The sequence below is a fragment of the Cnephaeus nilssonii genome (assembly GCF_951640355.1).
Source record: "Cnephaeus nilssonii genome assembly, chromosome: X".
In the NCBI taxonomy this organism is placed as follows: Eukaryota; Metazoa; Chordata; class Mammalia; order Chiroptera; family Vespertilionidae; genus Cnephaeus; species Cnephaeus nilssonii.
The window spans coordinates 111,643,123-111,658,355 of NC_137071.1; the positions used below are offsets into that span (position 1 = coordinate 111,643,123).

At 38.7% G+C, this 15,233-nt stretch overlaps 2 pseudogenes across 2 annotated transcripts; one reads left to right on the forward strand and one right to left on the reverse strand.

The window, feature by feature from the left end:
- Positions 1-558: 558 nt before the first annotated feature.
- LOC307095952 (actin-related protein T1-like) lies at positions 559-1,681 on the reverse strand (annotated as a pseudogene). Its single transcript has one exon. The product of its transcript is annotated as an actin-related protein T1-like (transcript).
- Positions 1,682-13,861: 12,180 nt separating this feature from the next.
- Positions 13,862-14,770, forward strand: LOC307095414 (E2F-associated phosphoprotein-like; annotated as a pseudogene). The gene has a single exon. The product of its transcript is annotated as an E2F-associated phosphoprotein-like (transcript).
- The last annotated feature ends 463 nt before the right edge of the window (positions 14,771-15,233 follow it).

Here is a 15,233-nt window from a genome sequence, read left to right on the forward strand (position 1 = left end):
GGTGAAAGAGAACCACTTAAAAAGATGCACACTAATGAAAATTATAGAAAATATTGCTGTGAAAGCATTAATTAAGCAAAACAGAAAATTTAGAAACCAAATAGAAAAATTTGAAAAATTATCTTTAATATGGGAACTTGAGCAAAAAACTTGCTTTAACTACAAATAAAATAATAACAGAAACTTACTATGATCTATAAAAAGGCTTTGGGTATTTTCATTGATGGTGCTGAACACTATTGGGTTATGAAGGCCGTTCAATATCTGTTGAAAGGTATATTTTCTCCCCCTAGAAAACTTCACTTATGCAAATAAGCCAATATTTTGCATGTATCTATGAAGGGATTCATGTTCCTCCCATTGCTCAAATAAACCCAGTTTGAGAACCCCTGGCCAAAAAAATTCTCTACTTGGATCAGTAATTACTGTGGCACCAACAAAAATGAACTAAAATCCAAAATTCCATATCACTTTTCTTGAACACAATGGGAAGATTTCACCTTCATTCAGTGCTTCTGTGATATGACCCTTCAAGCTGTTCCTTGTGCAGTAGCTTCTTTAAAAGCATCTTCTCTGAATGACACATGTCCTAAACTCCAGGAACTATGCAGAAGTGATCCACATTGGTTTGAAACTGCTCAGAGAAGTCATGATGGAAGCACCAATTCAGGCAGAGAACACCTATCAGGAGAAGCTGTGATTTTGATGTGAGTTCCTCTTGAAGCCAGCTCTTTCAGTTCTTTCATAAGTCTTTCCTCAATCCCAGGGAAGAGAGTGTTGCTCCCAGACAGTACAATTTCTGCAAAGAGATTCTTCTGTCACACTTCATAATGCTGCTGACCATCATTTTTGAAAGTCCCAGGCTGTGGATGTCTAGCTGCTGAGGTGTGAAAAGAATCTCTGGCACCTGGTATCGCTGTTCCCCAATGTAGATGACATTCCCATCTGGCAGTAGGTATTTTTTCAGGACTTCCTTTGGGCTCTTATGTGGCTCTTTCTCTGGATCTAAGGGCACATAGCACAGCTTCTCTTTGATGTCGTTCACTGAGTCCTTGTTGAGTATGTAAGGGAAGGCACTCCCACTAGTGAGGAGCATCTGGGCAAGGTGCTCTGTGACATCCTTCCCTGCCACGTCGAGCTTGGTGATAGCATGAGGCAGGGAGAAACCTTCAAAGACAGGAAACGTGCAAGTGACTCCGTCCCCACTGTCCACCACAAGGCCTGTGACAGAGGCAGAGGCATAGAGTGCTGCCGCCGTTTGGTTGGACAGGTACAAGGCAGGCACCTTGAAGGTCTCAAACATTACTTCTGCCATCTTCTCTCGAGTCTCCGTTGGGTTCAAGGAGGTCTCAGTCATGAGTACAGGCTGTTGAGAGGATTTTACTCCCAGTTCCCACTCAAAAAGATATTCCCAGAGTTTCTCCATGTCATCCCACCCTGTTACCAGCCCACGCTCAATGGGATAGTGTAACTGGAAGGCCTCATACTTGTACTGGGCATTTCCCTCCACAATGTAGCTTTTCTGATAGCGTTCTGATAATGGCATGTTAAACTAAGGATGCCCCAAGACAGAACTGATGACATGCAGGGGTGCCGTCTCTCCAGACAGGCCTGCTTTGCAGATTCCTGATCCATTGTCAAAAACTACAGCTGGGATGTCTAATATGTATGGGTTAAACATACCTGCAGATATTCTACTGAACTTCACCAAAATCCAGCACATTTGACCATGGGGTGAAATAGTAGGCTCCTCTGGAAATTCTAAAGCCACAGGATTCTCAGGTTCTCAGGGTGTCACTCAGTTGAAGCTAGCAGGCTGTCCCCAATTCCCCAGAGCACCCCATCCTGAACCCATGAATTTTCTTCTCCTTATGGCAGCCCAGGGCCTGGTGAGGCTGTTTCACTGATGATTACCGCTATGTAACAATGTCATCATGGTAACAATTGTCCCCAGAGCGCATTAGAGGGACTTTAAGGTGTCAGGTCTCTGAGATACCAGTACTGCTAGGGTGAAACAGAGGAAGGTAAACCATATCTATGGATAGCTTTGATAACTCTGTGAACCTGAAACAAAGTTCTAGCCTTAGAACCAAGTGAGTAAGCCCAGCTGTGGGCTTGTCCCCCCGAAAAAAAAAAAAAAAACACACCACAAACTGTTTTCTATAATCAGCTGAGCTGCTTTTTGTGGAATAACAAAAATATCCTTCCCTTTGCTAAGGGGAGGAACTAAGCATGAGACACAGGTTCAAATTGGAGTGAGGATAGTCATAATGCAGTTACAGAGGTGTTTATATTTGTTTTCTTGTCTTTTATAGTTTTATTGAGATAAAGTTCACATACAATATATTCACCCATTTATAGTGTATATTTCCATGACTTTCAGTATATTCCCTGATATGGGCAAACATCACAAGTCAAGCTTAGAACATTTTTTTTCACCTCAAAGAAAACCTTGCTCTCTTTAGCTATAACCCTTTTCAGATCGCCCTCCTGTGTATTTTTGTTTCTATAGATTTATCGTCTCTGCCTTTTTGATATAAATGGGATCATAATACATGGCCTTTATGACTGGCTTTATTTATTTAGCATACTGGTTTTAAGATTTTTCAGTGTTTGGATATAACACATTTTATTTGCCTATTCTACAACATACCGTTGTTCACAGTATTTATAATCTTTATTTCTGTAAGATTGGTAGTAATATCCTCTCTACTTTTCTTGGAACTTTTTTAAAGAACCAGCTTTTGGTTTCATTGATTTCTTTATTATTTTTCTATTCTCCATTTCAATAATTTCTGCAATATTCATTTTCATTTCATTCCTTCTGGGGCTTTAGTTTGTTTTTCTTTTTCCAGTGTGATAAGTTGAAAGGTTAGGATATAGATGACATCTTCCTCTTTTTTAATGTTTTTATTGATTTCAGAGAGGAATAGAGAGTAAGGGAGAGATATAAATATCAATGATGAGAGAGAATCATCTATTCACTACCTCCTGCATGCCCCACAGTGGGGATCAAGCCTGAAACCTTGGGCATATGCCCTGACTGGGAACTGAACTGTGACCTCCTGGTTCATAGGTCAATGCTCAACCACTGAGCCATGCCAGCTGTACTCTTTCTTTAAGATTTATATTTTAAAAAAACATACTGAAGCTGGAATTATCCATTGAATGGAATTCCTATTTTCATGAATCATTTGTAGTACTAACTCTTGTTATAATGAGGCCACAAGAGCCTCATTAATAGGTCTGATTAATCTGAATAAATGCCACTTGTGAATAAAAAAAAATACACTATCTTGTGATATGCATATAAAATGGCCCAGAAATCTCTTCATTAAGCACATTTTTAAAACAGCATTTTGAATGTCATCACTGGAATAAGCTATAGCCTCCCAATCTGACCACTTCTAAAGGGATACCATTCCTGTTTGGAGTGCTTCCCTTCAAATGCTTACATTGTAAATTGTCTTTATAATCCTGTTTGACTTTATCCCATTTGTCAATTCTTTCATATGAATAAGCATACAATTTTAGCTATGAATTTTCCCAAGTGAAACTTAACTGAAAGAATAATCAAATTAATATATTTTAATTTGCAATTAAGCCAGTTCCAGAGTATGACAGTATTTTCCAATCACTGGTCTTGAATCCCCATATTTGCCAATGTATTCCAGGTAAGTATTATTTTGTTAAATGCAATAACAACTAGCATCTGTTTCCTTACCTACTTAACAGAAACATCATTTTAAAACACCCCTAATATAGATCAGTTTGAGAGACATGTAGCATACACTGAATGAGCATGTAGGAAGATAAGAAAACAATCAGACTGGCATGCTCAAGTTCTAGTAACAGTGTTAGTAATCATTCAGCTCAAACACTGTAAATTTCCCACATGGTTATGACCATTTTACTGTTTTAATAATTTTTATTCTTAATCACATATTCACAGAAATTTATATACTTAATAAAATGTTAGTTTAAGCCATGAAACATCAGTAAAAGCAATGTTAAAAATTTAAATGTCAATAAATTGAATGAATAAATAACAATACTACATATACCTTAAGATACATTTTTACTAGAGTCATAAATTGCTCTAATTTGATCAAATTCTTATTCAGTATACTAAACATTTTTGGAATGTCAGATTAATGTTTCAAAGAAGAAATAGAATATTAATTGTAGCCATTTTTGCTCTTTTTTTCCATTAAGAATGAAGACTACAAGCACAGTAAATTATGTGGGAGAGAAAATCTGGTAAATAAAATGCCAATACCTTGTTTCTTAGGTTGTTATTTAGAAAAGGAGCATCAAAATATAAAACAAACAAGTTCTTTCTTTAAATATCAATTCCAAGAACTCAAATAAATCAGTTGTTGCCTATTTTTGATACTATAACAGTTAGTAATACTTAAACTTTCCTTTGCATAAATATTTGGTTCCCAAACAAAAAGTAGTATGTTATTTAGGAATTTATATGTTATATTATGTTAATATTACATAAAGACAAGTATCATTTCTTATGATTATAATTACACATTATGTTAGAACTACATTTCATGTTAAAATGTGTACTAATATAATGATCAACATATGGCTTTTTGTGTTTTTTACCTAGAATATTCGCCTTATTATTTCACAGGAACAACAAAAATATTTTAAAATATTTTTTGAGTATTTTCTTAGGTCAAAAAGGGTGGAAATAATTTCCTAGAAGAAATTGTATAAAAATTGGTCTAATTGTGTTTTATTTATTTATGTATTTGGTGGCTAAAATCTTTTCTGTAACTGAAATACTTGTTCTGAGATCAATAAGTACTTATTTTCTAAATTTGAATTTTATATAAATGAATCAACATCTGGATTATTTCCCTGCTTCCAAAATGAGATGAAGTGGGCCTGGGTAACAAACTCTCTGAACAGAATGTACAGATAAGACCTTTTCACTCAGAAGGGGAGAGCTGTGGGGTAAAAGAATTGATACCTAGGGAACCATGAAATAGTTGGAAAGGGGAACCCAGCAATATTTTGTGACTTCCAAAATATTAGACTTCAGTGCCCCCCCTTTTTTGTCTGCAAAAAGCTTTATTGATTCATTTGCTCCAATGCATGGGAGAGGGCTTCAGGGTGGTTAAAGGAATGACTAGTAGTTTCGGGGAGAGGCTCAAGTAAAAGCCAGACACCAGGGGGATGCAGAGGGGCCTCTCAAAGGCCTCTGGGCTCCAAAGGCTCCTAGTCGTGCTTGAGGGTGAGCTTTAGAAGAGATACTCGTCCAGCCCAGCCTGGGGCCGGCCAGCCTGCAGAGGTGAGTCAGGTGTAGCCCATCTTCTTGATGAGTTTCACCTCCTCACCCTGGAAGTGGTTCTGCAGGAAGTCACAGAACTGAGGGTCTGCGCGGGTAGAACCCAGGGCCTGCAGCTCCACAAGGGCCTGGTTCAGGTTCCTCTCCAAGGCCAGGGTGGCTTCATGGCATCTTGAGTTTTGCCCCACTCATCTGGGGAAGGTTTCAGAGTGAACAAAGAGAATGGGGCCATCCCACTTGTTTTGCATGTTTAAGAGATGCTCAGCGCCCTCCTGCTTCAAGGAAGAAGTAGCCCTGCCCTCTAGAGCCACCCACATTGTTGCAGTGGAAATAGAAGCCCAGAGAGAGGTAGGTGTAGGGGGCCTGCAGATGCAGGTTGGCCAGGCAGTTGACCGCAGCCTCCACCTTGGTGGAATAATTCTGAGGAGTCGAGTCTGGGAGCTCATGGTTTTTCGGCAATAAGAAGTTAAGGACAGATATATAATACCTTAATCAATAAAGAGAAAAAAGGAAGTTAAGGCAGAAAAAAATGGTGTGTTGGCTGGTCCCAGAGGTGGTTCTGAAAGTGGTGACTGGATAAGATGCAGGAGAGTGGCTGAAGGTTGGAAGAAGGGGCATCCCTGGGTCGGTTCCGTCCAAACACTGTTGAAGCAAGAGACAGATCTGGGACCGCTGAGGGCACTGCCTCAGTGGGCCCCTTTTGACTCTTCAAAGGCCATAGGATAAATGGAAGGCAAACTTTTTTCACAACGTAGGGGGCAAACTTGTAGAACTCATTACCCCATAGGTGAGTAAGTCAGGAAACATAATCTCAGAAGATACTTAAACATCTCAATGATAGAGATAGAGTAAATAAATGAGAAAAACAAGAATATTTGTCACCACTAATTTTTATTAACTCATAAAATTTTTTGAAACTTTTTTAAAAGTTTCCATTTATCTACATTCTCTATGGTTTTTATTTTCATATCCTTTATTTGGCTTCTTAAAGGATTGACTGAGGTTTTTTAAAAAAATCCATTTTGGCCGAAACCGGTTTGGCTCAGTGGATAGAGCGTCGGCCTGCGGACTCAAGGGTCCCAGGTTCGATTCCGGTCAAGGGCATGTACCTTGGTTGTGGGCACATCCCCAGTAGGGGGTGTGCAAGAGGCAGCTGATCGATGTTTCTAACTCTCTATCCCTCTCTCTTCCTCTCTGTAAAAAATCAATAAAATATATATATATATAAAAAAAGAAAAAAAATCCATTTTGTCCTTTCTACTTTTTGGTAATTATATACTCTACTTCTGTATTAGTGAGTTGCCTTAATTTTTTTCAATCATATTAATCAAATTCTAAACATAATTAGTTGATATTAATTCTCTAGTCCAGATTTCCATTAACATTATGGCAATATTCAAAACTGGTTGTTGACTTTCTTCCATGCCCACCCTACCCTGTTTCCAAAGCACTAGGACAAACACTTTAGAATTATCTAGCTCCCTGTAAAGCAGAAGAGATATCAGAATTACACATTTGCCTTTTAAATTTCTACTAGCATAATCTCACAGGTCTTGTGAAACCAGTTTAATGTAAATTTGAAGTGTGACAAAATATAGTCTGTGAGTCTTTCAAAGGAAGAAGGGTTTGATGTGCTGAGATAGCAAAAGGGACAGGGGAAGTCTGGGTTTATTTCCCACCCTCAGAACATTCAGCCTGGATTTTCGAAAATGTTAAGAATGATGAATGAGTTGTAAATAGAAGATTTCTCTGACTGTGAGCCATAAACAGCCATAAATGGATTAGACTGAACAGCTGGGAGCAAAATTGTGGGCATTATGCAGGCACACAGGACCGGCTGTGGTCTGTAACTAGCATCCCACCCTATTGATTAGCAGTTCCACAGACCATAATAAAACCATCATAGTTAATTGCTAGAAAGAGGCACACACCAATAAACAGGCAAGTCAAGGTGTCAGTCCTCCAGTTTCTTGCTTAAAAGCAGCATAATTTGTGTTTTAATACAACATGTTCACTACAGGTTCTATAGTGCTCAATCAAATACAACTCCCTTTCCAAAATGCCCCTCCCCCCACACACACTTCTTGAGCATAGGAACATTTGTGTTGCCTTCTTGTTATAAATCAGTGACTTTTCTAGCCAGGCCTATTGTGATCTGTAAGCATTCCAAACAAATAGCGCAGATTTTTATAGTGCAGTGCAGCCTGGATATTTAAGGGTGTTTTTCAATATTGGGCCAGCAATTTTCTCCACTATGTCAATGTGGGCTCCTTTAATTTTTTACACATTTTTACTTATACAGAAACCATAAGAGGAGCAATCCTATAAACTATACAGATATGAAGGGGAGATTAGGTCTTCTTATTGTTATTTACACCCAAGAGAAAGTGATGAGGGTTTGATAAGGGACTCTGTGGTGTTTCTCCTCCATTTAAGACTTCCAGGATATAAGATAGAGAATGTTTAAGGTTATGTAATATAATGTTATGGAAAGGGCTAATGGGTTATTTAGTTTAGGGTTCTATCACAGCCATCCTGTTTGAAAAGGTAATACATCTCTTGAGACTTCATTATGATAGGAAATATGCAGACTATTGACTATTTCCCTTTAATACTTTTACCCTAGAGTGAAGTGCATGTGTATGTGCTGGGATCATAGGTCATGCATGTCATGGGCACTGGAGGAAATGGGTTTGCCTTGTCATATAGAAAATTATGTAAAGGAAACTTATTTCCAAGTACCATGCATGACTATACCTGGCTTCCTGCCACATGCTGAAATATACTTTTCCTTCTGCTATATTCCTGAGGTATACACACTTGGCAGCCAAAGGCACCATTCATTTTATTGGTTCTGCATGTAGTCATTGATATCCTTGACTGTTGTTTGTTTATTTTTATTTATTTATTTATTAAGGCACTACAGGCCAGGTGCACGAAATTTGTGCACTTTGTGGGGCGGGATCCCCTCAGCCCGGTTTGCACCCTCTCACAGTCTGGAAGCCCTTGGGGATGTTCAACTGATGGCTTAGGCCCAGATCCCTGCAGGACATCTCCAGCACTGCCGCAGAGGCGGGAGAGGCTCCCACCACCCCTGCTGCGCTCACCAGCCATGAGCCCGGCTTCTCACTAAGCGGTGCTCCCCCTGTGGGATCAGACCAAAACTGGCTCTATAACATCCCCCGAGGGGTCCTGGATTGCAAGAGGGTGCAGACCAGGCCGAGGGACCCCACCGGTGCAAAATCAGGGCCAGGGAGGGACTGTGGGAGGGCTCTAGGGTGTGTCTAGCCAGTCTCGCTCAGTCCGGATCAGCCGGACCCCAGCAACAAGCTAACCTACCTGTCGGAGCGTTTGCCCCCTGGTGGTCAGTGCATGTCATAGTGACTGGTTGACCAGTCAACTGTCAGCCCCCTAGTAGTCAGTGGATGTCATAGCAAATGGTTGAGCAGCCTTAGCATATCATTAACATATTATGCTTTCATTGGTTGAACAGCTGACTGGAAAACCTGACACTTAGCATATCAGGCTTTTATTATATAGGATAGGAGAGAAGTTGTTTGCTAGTGAGTACAGCCAGCACTGGCCATTTGATTTACAGCTCTGGCTTCTTGGTACCCTATTCTCATAACTAAACCATGAATGTGGGCTTAAATAAAGTAATCTGTGTTTTAATGAGTTAATATATATTTATTGAGCATCTACTATGTGCCAGACAGCTTGGTACTTATAGACAGTGGGCACATTATTAGATTTTTTATCTAAACTAAAACTTTCAGTTTTATTTAAGGTTCTGTCATGACCACACATTTCTTTCTTTTCAGAGTACCATGGTGTGATCCCATCCCTTTTTTATGCAGAATTACTCCTACTTCATTGCCTTTCTTGCCCAAGTGGATATAAGAGAAGATGGGAATAATTAGCTCAGAATAGTTTTCAAAACCTGCTTTTGGGCAGTATGCTGAGCACCATGATCTATTATGAATCCCTTTCACAACTATGATGCTCTAATGCTATGCTTTCATTATCTCCAACTTCCAAACCAAGAACAGTTTCCTGAAGCAAGAGGCATTCTAAAGAGCATTTCTGACTGAGACAAATAGACTATAAATAAAGTTAGATAAATGTGGTTCTAGAACTGTTGAAATAGGAGGCCTTGGTGTTTGTAAGGCTGACACTTTGGGGGCAGTCTGAAGACATGCCTCTTTTCTCTCTCTTACTAACAGTGTTAAATCATACAATAGGCAGTACCACTGTGAACAGGGAAAAAGCAATAATAGTTGGTAATTTGGCCAGAAGGCTCATGAGAAACAAACTCATTCATTTACAGCTGAGAGCCCTGATGTAGTTGAATTTTCTTGCTCTCAATTTCTCAGCCAGTAACTGCTACCACTGAGTTGATGTTCCTCAGTTTTTTAAAAAAAGTTTTCCTGGAATGGGAGGTATAAACATTTGCTTCTCTTCAGGAACAAATTTAAGAGAATGGTTCCCACATGCCTTCTGAGTTGCTGATAATTGTTAATAATTGCACCTCTATCATTTTTCCTTGGCTGACCTACAGAGCAAAAGAATAAAAGTCTTAAGGAAGTGGAATTAATAACTCCATTGCAATGTATCATAGAGATAAGCCAGTAATTGCAAGGTCAGATGGGCACACACAGATAGATTGTTAGCTGCTAATACTATAATGAAAGAGCAGATCTTTTACATAAGTTTATGAATAATGTTTCTCATAAGGCAGGAGATTTATTATCTCAGAAAAACTTTCCTCTGAACCTGAGACCATCAGCAATCACAATAATGAAATATTAATAACATATTTGAGAATCTATCAGGAGAAAATTTCATAACCAACTATAATGAGTTTCTTGTTTCTAATTTTGGAAGGGAGATAAATGAAATATTACTGTAGGCACTCACAGAAGAATGTGTTTTGCATCAGGGGCCAAATCAAGATTGTTTTTTCACAAAGGGTAGATCTGAAGAGGTGGAGGGTATGAAAGAACAATAGAAAGTTCAGATGATTCTCCTATTATCATGTTAACTGCTATTTTCCTACATAATTTTATTTATTTCCAATATAGAAATGATTACATTAATCTAATTTTAGAAAAAATGTTTGAATGTCTCCCCCCCCTAAATATAATTATACCTTTATATTATAAGAGATTGAAGAATTATATTTGTTGGTTCCCTAACAACCATAGGAACTCTGGATTTTTCAGCTGGAGACCAAAAGTAGAATTCTTTACATAGAAGTAAAATACCAAGCTTATTACTAAAAATAGTGCATGTGGTATTTTTGAAAGACAACCAGAAAACAAAATGATCCCATCAATATATCTTTATTTTCCTGATCAATATAAAACTGTGTGGGTGGCACCTAGCATAAGTCCAATTTTCAACTGCTATATATAGCATCCACATTCAGCTTATCTTCTTTGTGGTTTTAATTGCTCACATTGAGATATCTGAATGTATCAGTACAACATAACTACATTTTTTCAGGTATAAAAATGTAATTTAATACATTTGACTTTAATACAAGTCAAAAGAACATAATTTAGGACTAGTGTATCTGTTGCTGTCATATATGTTGATATTCATGATCTTTCATACTTTAGGTTGTGTCTCCTACAGTGGGGCTAGGCTCACATTTGGATACTTTCTTTTTCAATCTCAGTTGTGATAAAAACATTCATCAAAAGGCATTTGGCCTGCCCGGCGTGGCTCAGTAGTTGAGCATCGACCTATAAACCAGGAGGTCATGGTTTGATTTCTGGTCAGGGCACATGCCCGGGTTGCAGGCTCGATCCCCAGTAGGGGTGTGCAGGAGACAGCTGATCAATGATTTTCTTTCATCATGTTTCTATCTCTCCCTCTCCCTTCCTCTCTGAAATCAATAAAAATATATTTTAAAAATACATTAAAAAGTTAATATAAATTTCTATAAAAGATTCAAGAAGGACTGAAAGTAGGAATGGACAACCCTAGAGACATACAGAAGAGAAAACTGCTGAACAAATTTTGTGTGAAGATCTTTAGCCAATCTATCTTTGTAAAGGGTCCAAACAAGTTTTCCTTTATTTTGTTTTGTCAGGCATAACTGAGCCTGGTCTTGGTAAGTCCTATACCTGGAGCTACTATGAGCCTTAAACAGCTGCCTATAGAATATGATCAGAAAGGCTGTGAAAAGACCTTTCTGAGAAAGGCTATCCTCCACATAAGCCCTGGTTAAGAGACTGGCCAGCTAGACAAGTGCTTCATTCAAAAGGTAGTTCACAGTAGGAGTGACTCATTGTGTGTGTTTGTCACAGTAGTTTTTCTGTCTATATTAACAGCAACACCATTTTGAGAAAAATTCTGCACCTCAATATATAAAGTAAACAAAAGTGGAGATTTTCTTTCAGTTGACACAGGGTAGTGCTGAGCCCACCCAGTGTCCTGAAGTACTTTGTGAAACCAGAGTTCTGAGGAAAACAGATTACAGTATTACCAGATACCTACAAAGCTCTCTGGGAGGGAACATGATGTTGACAGGAAGGGGAAGTTTTGGAATTTTGGTCTTTTGGAATAGGGTCAATGATAGGGGGACAGTCAATGGGAACCCTGAGAAATCAGAGGCAATATGAAGCTATGAGGACCTGCAAGAGTGATAAGGAGAGGAGGTGACTATTGATTAGTATATGGATAGGTGCTGAAAGGAGTAAGGGGCCACCATGTGTCCTGATATACTTTTCCCCAATCCAAGAAGCTCTGTGCTGCCCTCTTCACACTATTTCCTGCCTGTCCCCTAACGCCCCACCAACTAACTTTTTTTCCCTGCTGACTTGAATTTTGCCTCTTTTTAAAAATATATATATATATTTTATTGATTTTTTACAGAGAGGAAAGGAGAGGGACAGAGAGCTAGAAACATCTACCAGCTGCCCCGTGCCTACCGGGGATGTGCCCGCAACCAATGTACATGCCCTTGACTGGAATAGATCCTGGGACCTTTCAGTTCGCAGACTGACGCTCTATCCACTGAGCCAAACCGGTTTCGGCGAATTTTGCCTCTTTACCCAACACTGAAAATATCTAGAACTTCTTTGACAGCTGGAAGCCTAACTGCTTCCTGCAAATTCACAGTTTAATACTCTTCCTTCTTTACCTCAGGTTGTATCATTATTACTTCTACATCCTCAATTACACTTCCTCATAAGGTTGGCTTATTGTTTTCCTCATTACGTAGATCTCTGTTTCTGAGCTCTATTTAGAACAGATCTTTGAGTGAATTAAAACAGTTTATCTGTCCCTTGGTTTTTATTTTTCTGCATGACTCACCTGCCTTCTTCAAAACCTTATTTCATGCTATCTCTTTGTTTAGCATTTAGAACTTACTTAGCAGAGGACATTTGGGAGGAGGACTAGTTAAAATGCATTTATCTGGCAACTTGTTTTTCTTCCTCTCTTTACACAAATGCTTCAGGCCCAGCCTTAATTTGGGGTGACAGGTTCCACTGAGATTCTCTTCTCCCACTTCTGCAGCTCAGCAAGCATTTGCACATCTCTGCAGGGGCTGCTGTCTTGCCCTTGAAACTTCCCATGCTCTGGATAAAGGGGACTTGGCCCTGGGTCAGAACCCTCCCTCTGCAGTAATGTATACTATTAAGGAAATGGCACTGAGCAATGTTCTCTCCCCAAGTCAAAATGCTCTCATTTAGGTAAAATTTGAGCCTGCTGCTGGCAGTTTGGAGCCAGAATAGCAAAAGAAAATACAATGTAAAAGCAATATGAGTTGGAATGAAATTATGATAAGTGTCAGATGGCACCATTACTTGCATCCCCATAGGCAGGCATTAGGGAAGCTCTGTAATGTAATGCTGGAACAGAATTCCAATAGTGGAAGGAAGAGTGGCATTCCAAACTGGAGAGTGAAACAAACATGTTAACTCTTTGAGGTCCTCTGGGAGCCACAATGTAGAATGAGTGACCATAATTTGTATGTTGGTTGAATGAATGAATAAAGCTCTAGAATATTATATATTTCTGTAATATTAATATATTAGTCGTTATATAGTAAGGTTATATATAGTATGTGTGTGTTTTTCTGTTTGAATCTTAAAGGCATATTCATGCCACATTTCTTTTTTTTTAAATATATTTTTATTGATTTCAGAGAGAAAGGGAGAGGGAGAGAGAGATAGAAACATCAATGATGAGAGAATCATTGATTGGCTGCCTCTTGCATGCCCCCTACTGGGGACTAAGCCCACAACCCAGGCATGTGCCCTTGATCAGAATTGAATCCGGGACCCTTCAGTCCTCAGGTCAACATTCTGTTCACTGATTCAAACTGGCTAGGGCTAATTTCAATAATTAGAGACATTTGTTACACACAAATGAATTCCCAGTTAACTGAAAGTTACTCATTTGAAATGTGAAGTTAGTTTTAACTTGACCATTTTGGGGAGATAATTTTCCCAATTAAGAAATTAGCTTAGCTTAGGGAAGGGACCCCCTGAGGAAATGTACTCTGCGGCCATCTGTGGATGGTATGTGAGTGCAGAGGTCACCATGAACCGGCTCCAAGATGACTATGACCCCTACACAGTTGAAGAGCCTAGCGATGATGATCTGGCTTTGAGCAGTTCTGAAGATGAAGTGGATTCACTTTTACATAGAACTCCTGACCAAAAATGAAAACTCATCAGAGAATGTCTTACTAGAGAAAGTGAATCTAATGAAGATGAATTTGAAAAAGAAATGGAAGCTAAATTAAATTTCACCATAAAAACAATGGAGGTCAAATTATCTTCCCTGGAAACAGGGTCTTCTTCAGAAAATGGGAAAGTTGGAATAGCTTCCACAAAGTACTATGATGATATATATTTTGATTCTGATTCTGAGGATGAAGACAAAACAGCACAGGTGACCAAGAGATAAAAGAAGAAATGACACAGGATTCTAACAAATGATGAATTACTATATGATCCTGAAAAAGATAACAGAGATCAGGCCTGGGTTGACACACAGAGAAGAGGATACCATGGTATTGGAATACAGAGGCCACATCAATAACAACAGCTGGTTCCAAATAGTGATGCTGTCTTGAATTGCCCTGCCTGCATGACCACACTGTGTCTTGATTATCAAAGGCATGAATCATACAAAACTCAGTGCAGAGCAATATTTGTGATGAATTTTTCTGTCAACAAAGAGGAGGTTCTAAGATATAAAACCCCAGAAAACAGGAAGAAAAAGCGAGGCCATTAGAAGATGAGGGCTAACCATGAAGATGCTACAAAGCAGGCAGAGATAGAAGTGGAAGAAATCTATCATCCAGTTATGTGCACCGAATGTTCCACTGAAGTGGAAGTCTATGACAAGGATGAAGTCTTTCATCTTTTCAATGTTTTGGCAAGCCATTCCAAAATTGCTAAGTTGGCATTTAATTGCCCAATACTGCATATAAGGCAAATATGACAGTTATTTTCCTCCTGCCTATTTATATCAAGTGACATTCTGAGTGGTTATTTGAGGAAGTAGTATTTTATTTTTGAAAGAGAATGGTTACCAACTTCACCTTTTCCCTTCTTTAAAAACAATTTCCCCCAGCTCTGTTGAGACTGATTATTTATTCCCTTTTTGATGGGCTTTGGAAACTTGAGGCTTTTTATTTATTAAAGCTCTTTAGAATTAAAGTGTTCTGGAGTTATAAGTAAAAAAAAGAAATTAGCTTAGTGTGATTCTACCTTATTGAACTGAATATACCAAATATATATTTTTTCTTGATGACTCAGTTTACTATTATAATCACTAATTATAGTACTCTTTTTTGGGGAAAGGCTTTATGAAGAAATAACATTTTTATCTGTTATCTAGGATTTTAATGATGGCTGGTAATTTTCTACACATGAAAAGGGATAGGGAAAAAGTCCTGGAAGAT